The following is a 17,930-nucleotide window of genomic DNA, read 5'->3' on the forward strand; positions in this document are numbered from 1 at the left end:
TTGGCAATGCAGATCATGATTTTCGTGGTAGGGTAAAAAAAAACCCAAGTTGGGCCATATAGGCCTACTGTCATTTGAGATGAGCCTACTGAATGGAATGGACTATATTTTCCCAGGTCTTTCTTCATAAAGTTTCATAAAATGAACTGGAGGGACTAGTTATCATAATACCTAGATTGCATTTCCTCACCGAAAAAATGCTGGTGTATGCGTGCTCTTAATGCATTCATTGCCCTTCATGCATGTGTTGCCCTGCATAGCCACAACACTGTCTTAGGTGACTTGTTTGTTTCATTATGTTTCCATGTGACATGATGTTGTATTGGTAGGCTACAGTATGTGACAATGACCAAAAATCCAAAAATGGTCTGGCCCATCCGAAACAGAAATTCTGGCGCCGTGGCTGCCCCGTCAGGAGCCCAAAAGCCCTAGGGCCCCGACAACCCCTTTGCCTAGGGCCCCCAAAATCCTAGAAACGGGCCTGATAAGGACTTGTGTGGGTGGTTGACGTTTAAGGGCGTAACGCCCCCCCAAAAAAGTTTTTCCAATTCCTGAAAAAAATTGATTGAAAAAATTGGAAAAGAAATTGGAAAAAATAAAGCACTTAGTGGTCCGTGGAATTTCGTCTAATTTTTGCCATTTTTGAGAAAATGTGTCCTGCATCAACATATTGCATAGGCATGTCACACCGCATGAAAATGAAGTCGCACCACAGGAAATTCACTGCATTATGGCCATTTTAATCCCTCCTAACTTGATAATGATATTTTGTTTAATCTTAATATGTGTTTTCATTTATAAAAAAAACTTTTTTTCCTTCTATAAGAGCAGTCACACCACAGGACACCATAAAATGAACCTAAGCATTGCGTGACAGAAACATTGCAATATGAAGACATATTAAGAGGTTAATAGTCACCTTAAACTTCCACAGCACTCTCCAATAACTGAGGTACTGACTGGTTAGGAGCCAGTCTTTAAGACCTTGTAGTTGGCCTTGCAGCTGCCCGTTCACAAACATTGACATACATGTCACCCCACAGGACGCAATTTGTGTTACGAAATTGAACTTGTAGTTAATATTACTTTTCCCATTCACATATCTTAATATAAGGTTAATATTTATGCAATCATGCCAAATGCTTCAAACATTATTCAAAATGTTGTTGGTTAATTTATATATATATATATATATTATATTATATAAATGTTGTTGTATATAAATATATATATAAATATGTATATTTATATACAACAACATTTATATATATATAAATATATATATTTATATACAACAACATTTTTGTTACATTAATGTTACAGTATAATATATATATATATATATATATATATATATATATATATATATATATATATATATATATATATATTATACTGTAACATTAATGAAACCTGGAATATTATATATTTATATATATATATATATATATATATATATATATATATATATATATATATATATATATATATATATATATATATATATATATATATATATAATATTCCAGGTTTCATTAATGTTACAGTCACACCGCAGGATATTTGACATATAAACCTTTACATAAATCTTAACAAAAATGTTTCTTCTCATCTAAGACTAATATGAAACATAATGTATCACATCTTCTTTCATTGACATTTGTTTTTTAAAGGAAAAATAACAGTTTTGTAGGTTTTTAACCAATGTTACGAAAAAACAAGGTGTCACGTCTCCCACCCGTGTATATTAGCTGAATGTTCTCCTTCTATCTATTGTTCAGTATGATCTACACTTTAACTGTCTGTTGAATTGTTATTGTTTTGTATTGAATAGAATAATAGTAAGCATTGAATAAATGCTTATTTCATGTTATATGCTATGATTTTGTGCACTGTAAGAAGTACCCTACTGTGTCAGAAATGACACAAATTGTGTGTGCTCAGGGACAACACAATTTCTGTCAAAAGTTAGATGTGTCATGTGCTTGTAAGTGAGGCGTGATAAGGAATGAGTTATTTTTAGTCATATTCAAGCCACCTTCCTGGTTTGTGATGGGAAAATGTTAGTAGGCCTATATTTGGCTATGGAGTATATTTAAAATACATTTAAAATGAGAATAATTCATGTACAATTTAACACAAAATGCTTCAGATATATATTTTAACTGAATGATAGCCTACCTCTGTTGTGTCACATTCCACAAATAATGTATTAAAACTGTCTTAACACACGACACAATACTTGTGTCATAAAACGACACATTCCATCTTGGAGAATAGTCAAATTCCTTCTTCATGTAGGCTATATGTGTAACCCAACTGGCTCATAAAGCTGATTTGGGTGTGAATTTTGACATGCACTCTTAGTACTTTATTTTCAGCTTTTTACACTATTGTGGAGTGCATGGATTAGAATGAAGTTGGATGGAAAGCAAATCATATTTTAACGAGTGAAAACTGATTCTGAATGTAATGTTACTGTGACTCCTACAGTGTGCTGAAAATAGTTCAGCAATGGTACAGCACAACAGTGACCTTGGCTCCACAACTTTGTAAATATATTTTTCCTACTTCTACTTTTGCCTTTTTACTTTTTCACCTTTTTTGGGACTCTCCGAGCAGGGAAACATTTCATTGTATATATATGTTTCATTATAGACGACAATAAAATATCTGTGTGTGTGTGTGTGTGTGTGTGTGTGTGTGTGCGTGTGCGTGTGTGCGTGCGTGCGTGCGTGCGTGCATGCTGTTTTGTTGTTGTTCTTTCAGCACCCCAGCATATGAATGGCATGATGAATATCAGCAAGACATTTCTGCCACAGTTCCAGTGTAGAAACGAGACTCTCTTTGTGAGGTTTTCTGTGACCAGACACTCAGATCCATTCTTGCTAAAAGGTATGATATGAATTTATTTTTTGGAAAACTACATGTGTATGTGTAATATTATGTACAGTGTACATGGTTAACTCTAACCCCAAGGGTACAGTGTTGTACCCCCAGGGGTATACCTTGTTACACAGGGACTATAAAATATCACATGATGATAAACTTTATTGCCTCGAAGGGAATTTGTCTTGCGTTTTGGGAGCCATACAATAGCCTAAATACTTGGACATACAGATATTTACAACAGTACACAAAGGCAAGTCTAAAAAACTTAAAAACATACAGAAGCCAGAGTAGAAAATAAATAAATACTGCCATTTATAAAATTAAAAAAAAATCCATTATACATTTATTATATTAACCCATTGATGCTGGATATTGCGTTGTGCAACATTGGCCCTGGTGCCTGGAGCTACATGACGCAACATTCAGGCTCATGAGATCAGGGCCGGTTTTTAGCATAGGCCGGCTAGGCGGTCGCCTAGAGCGCCATGTGAAGAAGGGGCGCCGAAATGGCGCTCTTCTATGTAATTTTGCGATATGAAGTTTTTTTATGAAGTCGCAATCAACAAAGACTGGCGAAAGCGCTCCTCACGGCAAAGCGCCCCTCAGCCAATAGTAATATCTCTTCCAACTGTCTCTGGGAAGTCTGTGAACCAATAAACAGACAGTTCTGAGAAAGGGGGCGGGACGAGTGACAGCGTGCGGTCTATTTTGAATTTGGAGACTCACTCGAGAGACAGAGGGGGCAATCGCAAACAGTAGTGCTGCTCTGCTGGATGGAGATTATTATGTTCTCATTAAACCACTCATTGCATGATGCAGGAGTTTCAGAGGGTGTTTTGGAACTATGCTATGTGATTTAATCAGCAACCGTTTGTGATTATGGAAAGCCTAATAGTTATGAGGTTACTATTTGGAATTAGAGAGAAAAAGAGCTTTGTTTTTGATCAGAGAAATCGCTAGTTAGCATGCTAACATTAGCCAAGTATGCCAAGCAATGAAATCCAGTAAAGTAGCTGTTAGTAGCCTACTCACTACTCACTAACACCCACCTGATATCATAATACTTGCTTAGGTTGACAAGCAATGTAAAGTAAGACTGGTGCAATGTTTAAAACAATTTTAGCTGCCATATCTCCTTCCATCCACATGAATTACCTGCTTGTTGTAAGCTTAAAAAAACATTAATTTCCAGACCAGAATGACATAGCCTACATTAATCATGTAACAGAACCATGCACAGCAGACAAGTGAGGCTATTTACTATATTTTGTATATTATGAAATTCAATAGCGTGACAGCTCTTCTCCCTTTCTCTCACCCTGTCCCTCCAAACACATAGATAGCCCCCTTCTCATTCCCCTACTCACAAATGCACCACTATTTCCAGTCCAGAAATGAAATTGGTTTGGAATTCAGCACAAATGTGTAGCTTATTAAAATTGTTATGCTGCCATGCTTTGTGATGCTGTAGATAGTGTAGATCAATGCAGACCTCCTTGGTAGGCTTATTGTCTACACATGCATTTTACATGCAAATGTACTGTATCACTCTCCTGGCATTTCAATTTCACGTTACAATTCAAACACATTGATAACCTCCCTCTCATCTGGGGTTGGGGGCCCCACCACCATCACATCCAACACACCACACAGTGAAGCTACTTTCATGCGACTCAATCTGATGTGTTGGTCGCCTGTCAAAAAGAACCACAAATCCATTTGATGAAAAACGGTTATTGTTCTTGATGCTATTTAGTTAAGCTTACTAAGGATATTAGTCTTGTGTTCTGTGAGGTATAAGAAAGATTTTTTTTTTCTTTCAAAGGGGGGGGGGGGGGGGGGGGGGATGTTGCGCCAGAAGTCAAACTCGCCTAGGGCACCAAATAAGCCAGAACCGGCCCTGCATGAGATTTAAGACAATTTTATAAAAAATCTTGGTATGTTAGAATTAGGGCTGGGACTCGATTAAAATTTGTAATCGAATAATCTAATTTTAATCGCATTTAAATATCTGACTTGAGAACAGTGAAAAATATGTTTTTTCACATGAATTTTGAATAATTACAATAAATAAGGTTAATCTAACAATATTATTCATTTTTAAAAGAAGAGAGAACTCTTCTCAATTTCAGGCTGTTCACCATCAGGCGTAATACTGCCCTCCACTGGTCTAATCCAGAACTGTGTAGCTAGTTTATACTGCGATTACATTTTTAAATCGTGTTAATTAATTAATTGCATTGTGTGAATAATTAATTGAAATTAATGCATTAATGCCCCAGCCCTAGTTAAAATTGAATGAACACATACTAATGCAACTTATGGCATGTTTTTATGTGCTTCAGAGGCTGAGATATTTCAATTTTTTGTAGGCAGAGGGTACCTTTTTCTTAAAAAGGGCTTTGGCATTAAGCACCCTTTTTTGCAAGTGCTTTAGGCATCAATGGGTTACAGTTAATCTGCCTGAACTTAACTAATTTAAAAGTTTGATGCTTCTTTGCACAAAGGATGTTAACCCTGTATTTGTCTTAAAAAGGGTATCTGAGTCCTGGTGGGAGGTGGGGGTGTATTCAAAGAATATGGGGTGGGATGGATCGGCTAACATTTTTTTAAAGGTACACTGTGCAGGAAATGGTAAAAGAAGGTACTGCAACTATGCTGCTCATTGAAACTGGACACATTTGATCTTTTCATGAAAGTTTACTAAGTAATAAACTAATATTTTTAGTATAGCCCAAGTACAGTCATTTTTCAGCTAAAAATGGCTATTTTTGGAAATTCTAAATGGCGGACCATGGAAAAGATCCCGCTTTTCATGTATGAAAAGAGCCATTTTCCAGTCATAATGAATACTTAGAATTTGATGCTGGTGATAAGTATTCATGAAAAAGGTAACATTAGTGAATGGGTAGCATGAATTCTAGAAATAAATAACAAAAAAAGATCATACAGTGTACCTTTAAGGCCAAGTCAACATTACAGTTCAAGTCATCACAGTCAAACACCTCCCAGTCCAATGAAGTATGACCTTTCATGTACATTATGCTACAGGGTTCTCACTCAGTGTGCATCAGTGGTGTGATGCTGTCTTACAATGAATGCCACTGTGTGTTCCAAGAAGCTGTTTACATTTATGTGGATATTTTAGAAAACACATTGGTTTTTGGCTTGGCTCTACCCATAAACAGAGTTTTAGAGTATGAATTTCAATACCCCGGTTTTAAAAAATATCCCATTTACGGGGCCAAAACACACCTATCACAATGGAGTATTTATTTTTATCCACTTCGTGTTTATACATAAACAGATATTTTAAAAAAATATGTGTAATCAGTGCCTAAATTGCACATAAACCATGTGACTTTTTGTTCTCTGCAGACGACCTTTCTCCAATCAACATCAATCATCTCCCAGCCCAGTGCACACACCGAACAGTGCATCAAGAGCCTTGGATATTTTTTAAGCTATTCTTGAGGGGTTGTTACATTTATCATAAGGTGAGAGACCATGTTGGTCTTTAACCCTTAAACAATACCAGCATGATACCATGCCAATCGTCCTTCAGAGTGGAGATACTTCACTCATTTTAGTCTGATGCTGCTTATTTGTTGTTTGACCTTTGGCGCCTGGAGCAACATATATGCTGCATTCAGGCTCATGAGATTTGAGTTTTTAAAAAAAATTAAAATGTGGCTATGTTAGAGCGGAATTAACACATTCTAATAAGGCAAGATGAGGGTCCTAGCTTTTAAATGCTACTTATTTCGTGTTTTCATGTGCTTCGGAGGCTGAGATATTTAATAGGCAGAGGGCACATTTTCCAAAAAAGGACTTAGGGATTCTGCAGGGCGTTTTTTGCAGGTGCCTTAGGCTAAAATGTGTTAAATAATTCCGATGTGAATTCAAGCGTCAGCAGCATGTTCAGGATGTGCTGTGTACACACTTTAAATCGTTTTAAAGTGTGTGTTTTAAAATTCACTTAATTTTCAAAGTTTAATGGCGTTCCTGGGCATCACTGTGTTTTGTTTTATCCCCCCACTGCTCTAAAACTGGCATCCATTCTAATCCAGGCACTGCTGAAAAGTCGAGTCATGCAGCATACATACTATACAGTAAAGTACAAATGTGTTCCCTCTCTCGTTTCAGGTAATAAAGTCGATGCAAGTCAGTTCGGTCATGGTCCAGTATTTTGATCGTCTGCTCATGCAGAACATGACGGGGGTTGCCTCGTGTTTTGCTGTTGCACCAACACAACTAGCAGCACGTACAGAGCCAGTGGTGATGTGTAGGAAGACTTCCATGTTGGTAAAGCTTCCTGGACAGGCCTTGAAAAAGGTGTTGGTGTCTGGTGAGTGACGTAATAGGAGGTGGTGTTTATGTTTACTCTGGCATGATGGTGTCATATGTGTTTGGCATTATGGTGTCATACATGTGTGAATAGAACAATATTAATTAAGTACCAGTATTATTAATGTACAGTACATCATAAAAGAAATCTCATTTTAAAGGAATATACTATATATACATGCACCTATATACACATTTTTCCCCTTCTGTTCCAGATAAATATGTCTATCAGAAAATGGATATCAAACAATGGAGAAAGGATAAATCACTCTATGTTAAATTGAACGCTGTGGTGGGTTTTCTCATATTTTTTCCATTTCAATTTGAACTAGAAGCACTCAGAGAGCGCAGACCTCTGCCAAACTGCTTGATATTGATTTGCTTGATTTGACTATGTTACACCAAAGATTCTGCATTTAGAACGTCTCTGGTTACACTCTAACGGTGAGAACACATAGCAGGCGGAGCGAGCGAGGTTAAGAGCTCAACCGTCATCAGGTCGTCGCGGCGAATCAAATGGAATGGAACAGTTATGTTGTTGATTTGATTGGGCCGCCGCAGGCGAATTCGCTCCTCATTTGCATAATATTAAACTTGGTTTAATAATTTCGCTTCGCTCCAGTTCGCTTGCTTTCGCTTGCCTTCGCCTCTCTCATAGGAATGAATGGCGAAGTTCGCTTCGCTTGGCCAAATTCGCGTCTATGTGTCCCTACCGTAAGTCTTTCTGCCTTCTGTTTGTGGAGTCCCCGCAATTCAATTTTGGGTCACCAGGGGCGTCTAGATTCATAGGCCAGCAATGGTGAAGAATCTTTAAAAAGGTCCTGGTTCCGGTTCGTGCTCCAGATCCCCAACAGAATTTAATCACTTGTTCCTTAGGTCATTACTAACAACTCCACAAAGTTTCAGCCAAATCCGTTCGCAAGTATTTGAGTTATCCTGCTGACAGACAGAAAGACAAACAGAAACAGTCAGACAAACCAACGTGACCGAAAACATTACCTCTGGCGGAGGTAACTCGAAGCACTCAGAGAATGTAGACCTCCGCTTTCAGATTACTTTGTCCCGGGCCATGCAAAAGCTGTCAGCGGTACTGATTAGTGCCGTTTTATGACACAGTGTACAAAACTATTAGGCGAACAAGTTTAACAAGCATCAAAGCATCAGGTTAGGAAACTTCTGTGCTAACATGACCAGCATCTTGGCAATTTTAAGACAGCCACATCCCACTGTTTGTAGACTTTTCAGAGCTTGTTAAATTTATTTTGTGGCCAATTTTAGCAGTGGAAAACAAAGTTGCAAATAATTATGCACACCTGATATACTGTAGTATGTAGGGAGTTTGGCTCCTTAGATCAGTGTTTCTCAACAGGGGTGCCGGGGCACCCTGGGGTGTCGCAGGCCTCCCTCAGGGGTGCCGCGGAAACGTGGCTGTAAGGCTTACACATGACTGCACAACGACCCACAGCACTAACCATCTAGTGAAGTTTGCGGATGATACAACACTGGTGGGCCTCATCACTAAGGGCGATGAGACCCACTACAGAGAAGAAGTAGACCTGCTGGCCAGATGGTGCAAAGACAACAACCTCCTGCTGAATGTCAACAAGACCAAGGAGATTGTTGTCAACTTTCAGAGGGTCCAAAAACAACTGCCACCACTGACCATCGACGGTGATGCTGTGGAGAGAGTGAGCAGCACCAAGTTCCTTGGAGTGCACATCAGCGACGACCTCTCTTGGACCACCAACACTACATCACTGGCGAAGAAGGCCCATCAGCGTCTCTACTTCTTGCGCAAACTAAAGAAGGCAAGTGCTACACCCTCCATCATGACAACATTCTACAGAGGAACCATAGAGAGCGTCGTGTCCAGCTGCATCACAGTGTGGGGAGGAAGCTGCACGGAGAAAAACAGGAAGATACTCCAGCGTGTTGTGAACACAGCGAAGAAGATCATTGGAGTACCACTCCCCTCCCTGCAGGACATTTACACCGCACGCCTCACCCGAAAAGCACTGATGATCATCAAAGACACAAGCCACCCTGCACACAAACTGTTCAGCCTCCTGCCCTCTGGAAAGAGGTACAGGCGCCTCCGTTCCCGTACCACCAGGCTTGCAAGCAGCACGATGCATCAAGCAATCAAGATACTGAACACTCAACCCACTCTCCCTTCACTGTCAGCCTCTAGCCAGCCAGGCCACTGACAACGCTCCCCCCCCTCATCCCCACCACCATATCTGCGACTGAACATTCCACCTGCACTACTACATCTTTGACTGAACTTTCAACCTGCACTAACTCAAAACATACACATGCACGCACACACACACACACACACACACACACACACACACACACACACACACACACACACACACACACACACACACACACACACACACACACACACACACACACACACACACAAGCACACTGCACTTTCTGCACTAAACCCAAACATACACACACTGACACACAACTCATACTCACACACATACACACACACACACACACACATACACAGGTACACACACACAGACGCACACCGCACTTTCTACCTGCACTAAACACACACACACACACACACACACACACACACACACACACACACACACACACACACGCACACAAAACACATACAAACACACACACACACACACATACTGCTGCCGGTGTATTTAATAAAACCTTTTTTAATTATTTATTTTCTTCAAATGCTACTATTACTATGTCAGAACGCTATAAAGGACTTTTAGAAAAAGCACAACAAAATACCTCCTCTTAATGTATGTTCTCTACAAGTCTTCTGTTGTCTTGCACTTTAAATGTCTGTATGAGCAATGTCTACGTCCATACTGTCTATGTCCATGTATGAGTACTGTCTATGTCTATACTGTCTATGTCCTTACCTAGATTAGTCTATGTCTGCATGGGAGAGCAAGAAACGCAATTTCAAATTCTTTGTATGACCAGTGCATGTAAAGAAATTGACAATAAACTTGACTTGACTTGACTTGACTTAGATCACACCCTCTCTTTCTATAGAAATGTGCATGACCTGGAATGCTTAAATCCAACAGATTTCAAGTTTTTACAGCTCAGTGGTGGAAAATAAGCATAAAAGGACGATATGGTCAAAAAACTTGCCTAATAATAATTCTGCACACTGTGTATACTGAATTTCTTCTTTTGTTGTTGTGGTTGTGATGAATGTCCTACAGTCTAACAGATAAATCTGACATCACCTGATCTGACTCTCTTCCTCTCCACAGAAGGAACAGACATTCACACTAATATATTCTGGCCTAAGTGGAAATCTGAAAAAAATCAAAGTCTCTTGTAGCCGGAAACACCGATCACGTTCACGAAGATCATATGATGACATGATTTACTGGAGTGATTCTGAACCTCCGTTTGTCCCATTCAACCCCTCAGATTTTTCCACAGACACAGACAGTGACTCAATAGCTGCATTCCCAAACACGGATGTATCAGATTCCTCCTCAATCGAAGACTCATCAGGCTCATTTACAGACACAGACATGGCACCAGATCCCCAAAATCCCTTCGGGGAGTTTGGACGCTTTGGGGAATACTGGGGTTTCCCAGACATACCAGAAGGGCCAGTTACAGTAAAGCCAGCTCCTGTCACCACGACAACCACGACAACCACTACAACCACTACAACTACTACAGCAACTACAACCACTACTGCTCCCCCTGCTGTTACATCACTTGTTACTACAACCATGTTGACGACAGCTATTCCAACAACAACAGTAGCTACAACTACACCGGTGCAAACCACCACATTAGCTGAGACGACCACATCTGTTCCTACTACAACCTCAGCTGAAACAACTACACCGGTGCAAACCACCACATTAGCTGAGACGACCACATCTGTTCCTACTACAACCTCAGCTGAAACAACTACACCGGTGCAAACCACCACATTAGCTGACACGACCACATCTGTTCCTACTACAACCTCAGTTGAAACAACTACACCGGTGCAAACCACCACATTAGCTGACACGACCACATCTGTTCCTACTACAACCTCAGTTGAAACAACTACACTAGTGCAAACCACGTCCCTGGCTACAAGCATCCCTACAACAGTCATCACAACTGTGGCCACTACAACCCCAGGTATGATGGAGCTGTACATTCTTTCTGAGAAACAAAGTTTTATAAAACAAAGATTGATAAAACAATGTTAACTTGAACCATAAAACATGTATTCTCTCAGTTAAATTGTTTAGTTTAATCTACATGTAAAAACATGTACATTTACTTAACTGTCAAATGAATTTACATAGGGATGGTAAAACAAAGTGAGCCAATAACAGATATTACAGATATTTGGGTCAGTGACGTTTCAGCAGTAGCTGAACGTCAGGGTGGCACAACGACAGCCAGTGCAAATATTGTATGACATTTTTTGTTTGTTTTTGCACTATCTGAGAAACATATTCATTGCAGCATATCAACCACCAATTACTAAGTAATTTATGGGCATTAAATGCTGTTACTCTACTTGACGTCTGAGCCCCCAAAAAATGTCTTTCACCCAATTATATACGAAATAAGATTGAATGAGGGCCTCCCTAATGTTTTGGGTGATGCAGTCGACTTCTGTGGGGCATAGTATGGGAAGGCCGCCCCTAATTCAATGACAGTTCATATAGACATGGGGCCCAGTCGAAATGGAAGGCAGCGGTTCGATGACTCTCTCTCCAAATGAACAGTTGTCTGTTAAGAAATGACTTCCGTTGTAAAGGGACTAAAACTTTTGTTTCGATCTGCATTAACCAGAGCGCTGCCCTAAAACATTGGTATGTGGGTACATGACGGATAGGCAGCAAAAAACATTTTTTTAACAAAACATTGTTTATGAGGAAAAAAGTATATGTCTACATAGTGCAGCAATTAATCTTTCAAAAAATCCAAGTGGTCACAATGTTGGTCTATTCATTGATTATTTATTTACGTTGATAAAGCAATTTGCTGAAAATATGTCCTTTGGTGTGACGTTAAGAAATAAATATATTCAGTAATGTAGAAATGGCTTGATGGAGTTTTATGAACATTGTTACTCTCTTCATATTTATTGCAATTTTTTAAAGTCTTAATTTAATGAGAAATTACCATTTAAGTATTTTTTCCCATTAGATGTGAGATTATTAGAAACCTTCGAGGAAAAACAGGGATATCTTTCTTTTAAATGTTCAAAATTGTCCGAATTTATACTAACTTTTCAGGGACGATAATTTGTTCTTCCCTAATGCAATATTCAGTGTTTATCAAACATATTGTTTAGCTCAAACAAATATTTGAGCATTTAAAACATGTCACACCGTAGGACATTCATGTCACGCTAAAGGACAGAAATGCAAAACTGAGCCAGAAACAAATATATCAACATGATTATTTTTTCTTTTGATCATAATACAATGTTGTAGTCAATATGGACCTACACTTTACACTTATAAGTCTTTGAATCGTCGATTATCAGCCTATCGTAACTCTTAATGACAGCCATGCGGTCATTGAATGTAACCTGCAGAGCTCATAAGACTCATACTGAAGTGTGACCTTGGCATGACCATCACACTTTTGTAGGTATGCTATGACTGTCACACCATTGAACCTGTAGTGTGTAGTGGCCAGTGCCTGTTTGGTATCTCAAGCTGGACAGCACATTTATGCTGTATATTGAGCTCTCCACAGCATACTTTATTCATCTATACTCCTCTATATACTCTCTCACTGATCTTTCCTTCACTGTTACCGTTATATTTTATGGTTTCAAAGCACCATTAATGACATTTTATATCATTTGACAGTATCTAAAATCAACAGCAAATATTCATCAACAATGCATCAAAGTATACAGTGGTGCTCATATGTTTCCATACCCCAGCAGAATGTACGCTTTCTTGGCAATTTCTCACAAAATATGAAAGATTTCACAAAACCTTTTTTTTCACTCATTGCTAGTGACTGGCTTAAGATATTTATTAGCAATCTTCCGTGTTTACTCTTTCAAAAGCATGATCACAACCCAAACTACCCAAATGACCCTGTTCAAAAGTTTACATACCCTAGTTTCTGATGCTGAATATGGCCTTGTTTAACATCAGGGACCGCTCTAAATTGTTTGTGGCAGTTGTGGATAAGGCTCTTAATGTTCTCAGATGACAAAACAGCACATTCTTCCTGGCAGAATAGTTGTTTCCTATAATATTTTTGGGTGTCTTGCTGGAACCTCACATTTGAGGTTTCCCCTGAATGGCTCAATGATGTTGAGATCAGGAGAGTGAGACGGTCGCTCAAAAACTTCATTTTATTCTTTCTGAAGCTAATGACGGGTTGATTTGGCTTTCTGTGTTGAAATATTGTCATGTTGGCATGTCCAAACAATGGACCATGTGCAGTTTCAAGGCTGATGTGTGTCAAGTTTCCTCCAGTATTTTTCACAGGGCAATGTATTCATCATTCTGCGAGTATGGACCAAAAGTATTGTGCATTTGTAACTCAAATGTCCCCATGACATCAGTGGTCCATGACCATGTTTCACAGAAGGAATGGTGTAACTTTCATCATAGGCTCCGTTGACTGTTCTCCGAATGGTACTGTTAATAGTGGCTGAAAAAAGTTCCATATGGGTCATTCCACGCCAAATCAACAAGAGCCCGCACACTTAGGTCTCAAAAAATTCTGAAAATATTACCAAGTGTACCCATGGTACTTAAGAGAAGCACTGTAAATTTATTTGAATGTAAGATGTATAATCTCCGTGTTACAGCCAATTTTACTGGGGGAGGGGTGTGCCCATTTTGTTCACACTCTTTTTTTTTGTCAAAATTCACAAGCCCGTAGCTCAATAACTAAACCACGTAGGAAGCTCAAATTTGGCATGCTGGTACATAGATAGGAATAGTTTGTTGCAAAACTGTCAGTTTTGGTCTGTATGATCCTGCATCGTCATGGCATTCCCTCAAAGATGATACAAATTGTACTGGAGTTTTTGGCTGTGCTCTGTTTAGGCCTTCAGAAGACATATTTGTGCCCAACATAGCCTCTTGATTTTTTTCCCTTGTAGAGACAAGTAGGAACACTCTCATAAAAAGCTATAAATAGAAAGGAAACCCCATCAGTGTTTGACCAGAAGACCTCACAAGTCTGACAAATCATTTTGGGTGTCATTTTCAGAGCTCCAGAACCCCTTGTGGGATTGTCCACAGATTTTTATTATATTTTTTTCTTCATTCTCCATGAATTCTTCTTTTTAAAAATGCAAATGAGACTTGTCTTATGTGATGTTTTCTTTTGTAATTTCGAACCTGAACATGGCCAACATGCACATTGAGGGCAATATGTTTTCTATGCGTTTCTTCCGCTGCCATCTGCTGGTCAAAAAAAGTAACAACATGACTCCTTGTGCCTGACCTACTGTCTTTTTGGTGTGCGAACCTGCTCCCACATTGAACGCTCCTGAAATCATTGAAATTGAAAGGGATGCCTGCACCCCTGCACAGGGGACTCTCGGGTGATCATGTCTGGGCAAAATTTGCATTTGATTATTGATTTAGTCTTTACATTAAATGTTATCGAAATCATGTTGCTCTTTTTTGCATTTTTCCCATGTTCAGGATGGAAATTACAAAAGAAAACATCACATAAGACAAGTCTCATTGGCATTTTTAAAAAGAAGACTTCATGGAGAATGAAGAAAAATATAAAATAAAAATCTGTGGACAATCCCACAAGGTGTTCTGGAGCTCTGAAAATGACACCCAAAATGATTTGTCAGACTTGTGAGGTCTTCTGGTCAAACACTGATGGGGTTTCCTTTCTATTTATAGCTTTTTTATGGGAGTGTTTCTACTTGTATCTACAAGGGGAAAAATCATGAGGCTATGTTGGGCACAAATATGTCTTCTGAAGGCCTAAACAGAGCACAGCCAAAAACTCCAGTACAATTTGTATCATCTTTGAGGGAATGCTATGACGATGCAGGATCATACAGACCAAAACTGACAGTTTTGCAACAAACTATTCCTATCTATGTACCAGCATGCCAAATTTGAGCTTCCTACATGGTTTAGTTCTTGAGCTACGGGCTTGTGAACTTTGACAAAAAAAAGAGTGTGAACAAAATGGGCACCCCCCTCCCCCAGTGGTACACTTGGTAATATTTTCAGAATTTTTTGAGACCTAAGTGCGCGGGCTCTTGTTGATTTGGCGTGGAATGACCCATATTGATCTCATTTTTCCAAATGACTTTGTCACAGGCATTCTGATGCTTCTCACTATGCTATTTGGTGTATCATATGCAAAATAACATGTTTGCATTTTTGTAGTAATGGCTTTCTCCTGGCAACCCCCAACAGCCCATCTTTCCTCAAGTGCCTCTTTGCTGTACAGTTTACTGTCCTATGCCTCCTGAACAATTTCCCTTGCAATGATAATTGCAATGCAATGATTCCCTTGCCCAATGGCTTGATTCCAACCAAACCCCCTCATATTGCATATCTGAATTGAAATTCCAACAATGCCAACATGACAATATTTCGACACAGAAAGCCAAATCAACCCGTCATTAGCTTCAGAAAGAATAAAATTAAGGTTTTTGAGCGGCCATCTCACTCTCCTGATCTCAACATCATTGAGCCACTCAGGGGAAACCTCAAATGTGAGGTTCCAGCAAGAAAGATATTATAGGAAACAACCATTCTGCCAGGAAGAATGTGCTGTTTTGTCATCTGAGAAAATTAAGAGCCTTATCCACAACTACCACAAACAATTTAGAGCGGTCCTTGATGTTAAACAGGGCCATATTCAGCATCAGAAACTAGGGTATGTAAACTTTTGAACAGGGTCATTTGGGTAGTTTGGGTTGTGATCATGCTTTTGAAAGAGTAAACACAGAAGATTGCTAATAAATGTCTTAAGTCAGTCACTAGCAATGAGTGAAAAAAAAGGTTTTGTGTAATCCTTCATATTTTTTGAGAAATCGCAGAGAGAGCATATATTCTGCTGGGGTATGTAAACATATGAGCACCACTGTATATTCCAAAGGCCAATAAAGGAATGAGTAATTTGAATACACAACATTTATCTAGTCAAACAACAAAACAAAAAAATATGTACTACCAGTTGTTTTAAAAGCTATTTTTCAAATATCTAGTCCATTGGTGTGACCTGTTTGTCCTTTGGTGTGATACTCCAAAGTGTCACACCATAGGACTTTTACCATCACACCATAGGACTTTTGAGCTTTTGAGTTAATTTAAAGCCATGTCGTTGCCAACTGAAATACAATTTCACCTTTAGTAAGATGCATTCTCATACATCTACATAAGAAAAAAAATATGAAAAATATACACTATTGTCAAAATGTATTTTATGGCTGTCACACCAAAGGACTACAAAACTAATACATCTTACATCTTGTGGTAGCAAAACATAATTGATTGACTGAAGAACTCTGAGAGAAAATTCTAAAATCCACCCTTGCCATTGGCTTCTTAAGGGTCTAAAGTCACAATTTATGTACCGCTGGAGCTTCAACAATAGATAATTATCCACAGAATTAACCAAAAATATGATGTCACACCACAGGACATTGTTTTCTGCGACAAAGTTTCATAAGTCCATACGGTCTCAGAAAAGCAGGAAAAAAATTAAGCATTGCCACTTGCTAAAATAGACACCTTGAAAAACATGCCAGGGTTGTTTAGACAAATGACTGAGCTTTGATTATTTATTTAACCATAGGACAAATGTGACATTTGACTCAAAATTAAGTATACTTATTTAAGCTCTGGATTTATTACACATTACTTTTTCACAACAACGACATTAGTTTAATCATTTAAAGCATTGACAATTTTGAAAGCATGAATTTACTTAATTTTAAGAGCCTGCGACAGCAAAATTTACACGTCACGTCATCTACCCATGTATTTTATGTTACATCGCTGCTATGGTTAGAGTTATGGCAGTGTTGTCATATGAACAACAATTGTCATCGTATTTGTACAATAATTTTGCCCTCTGTGCTATCAGAAATACATGATGTATGATAATTAGTTTTCATTGATTTGCCTTTCGCAAACATTTGGTTCATGTACGATAATTTCCTAAAAAAAAAGCCCCAAAACGATTTTGCGGATTCGGAAGGTTTTTTTAAAAACATTTTTTAGCTTTTTCCATCTCACAACACTGAATTACTGTCTTCAGGTTAGCGCTTAGCTTACGTAGGCTATGGACTAGTGTAAGACCAACAGACGACAGAATCATAAAATAGGCTATAAATAAATCTATCGATATCATAAGAAGAGCTCTTTTCCAAAACGCTATATACACCATTTTTGACTTTTGCAATGCATTTCAATGGAATGCCCAATACAAAAATGTCAATTTCCCAACATTCTATAAAATGGATATATCTCATTTTGGAAAAGAGCTCTTCAATATTCAGATTCAACATTTCTAGCTTCAATTTCCATAAGTAATAATAATGTATCAGACTAAAGGCAAGCTAATTAATAAAATGTTAAGGTAATAGATTGGGTGGCAGCCATATTTGTTTTCAGGTTCACCGTTGAGGGGGAGCTGGCACACAGCATTCTGGGTAGTAGGCAGCAGTCAGGATTTGGCTGGTTAGCTTTGCC

The sequence above is a fragment of the Engraulis encrasicolus genome, chromosome 19, assembly GCF_034702125.1.
Source record: "Engraulis encrasicolus isolate BLACKSEA-1 chromosome 19, IST_EnEncr_1.0, whole genome shotgun sequence".
Taxonomy (NCBI): domain Eukaryota; kingdom Metazoa; phylum Chordata; class Actinopteri; order Clupeiformes; family Engraulidae; genus Engraulis; species Engraulis encrasicolus.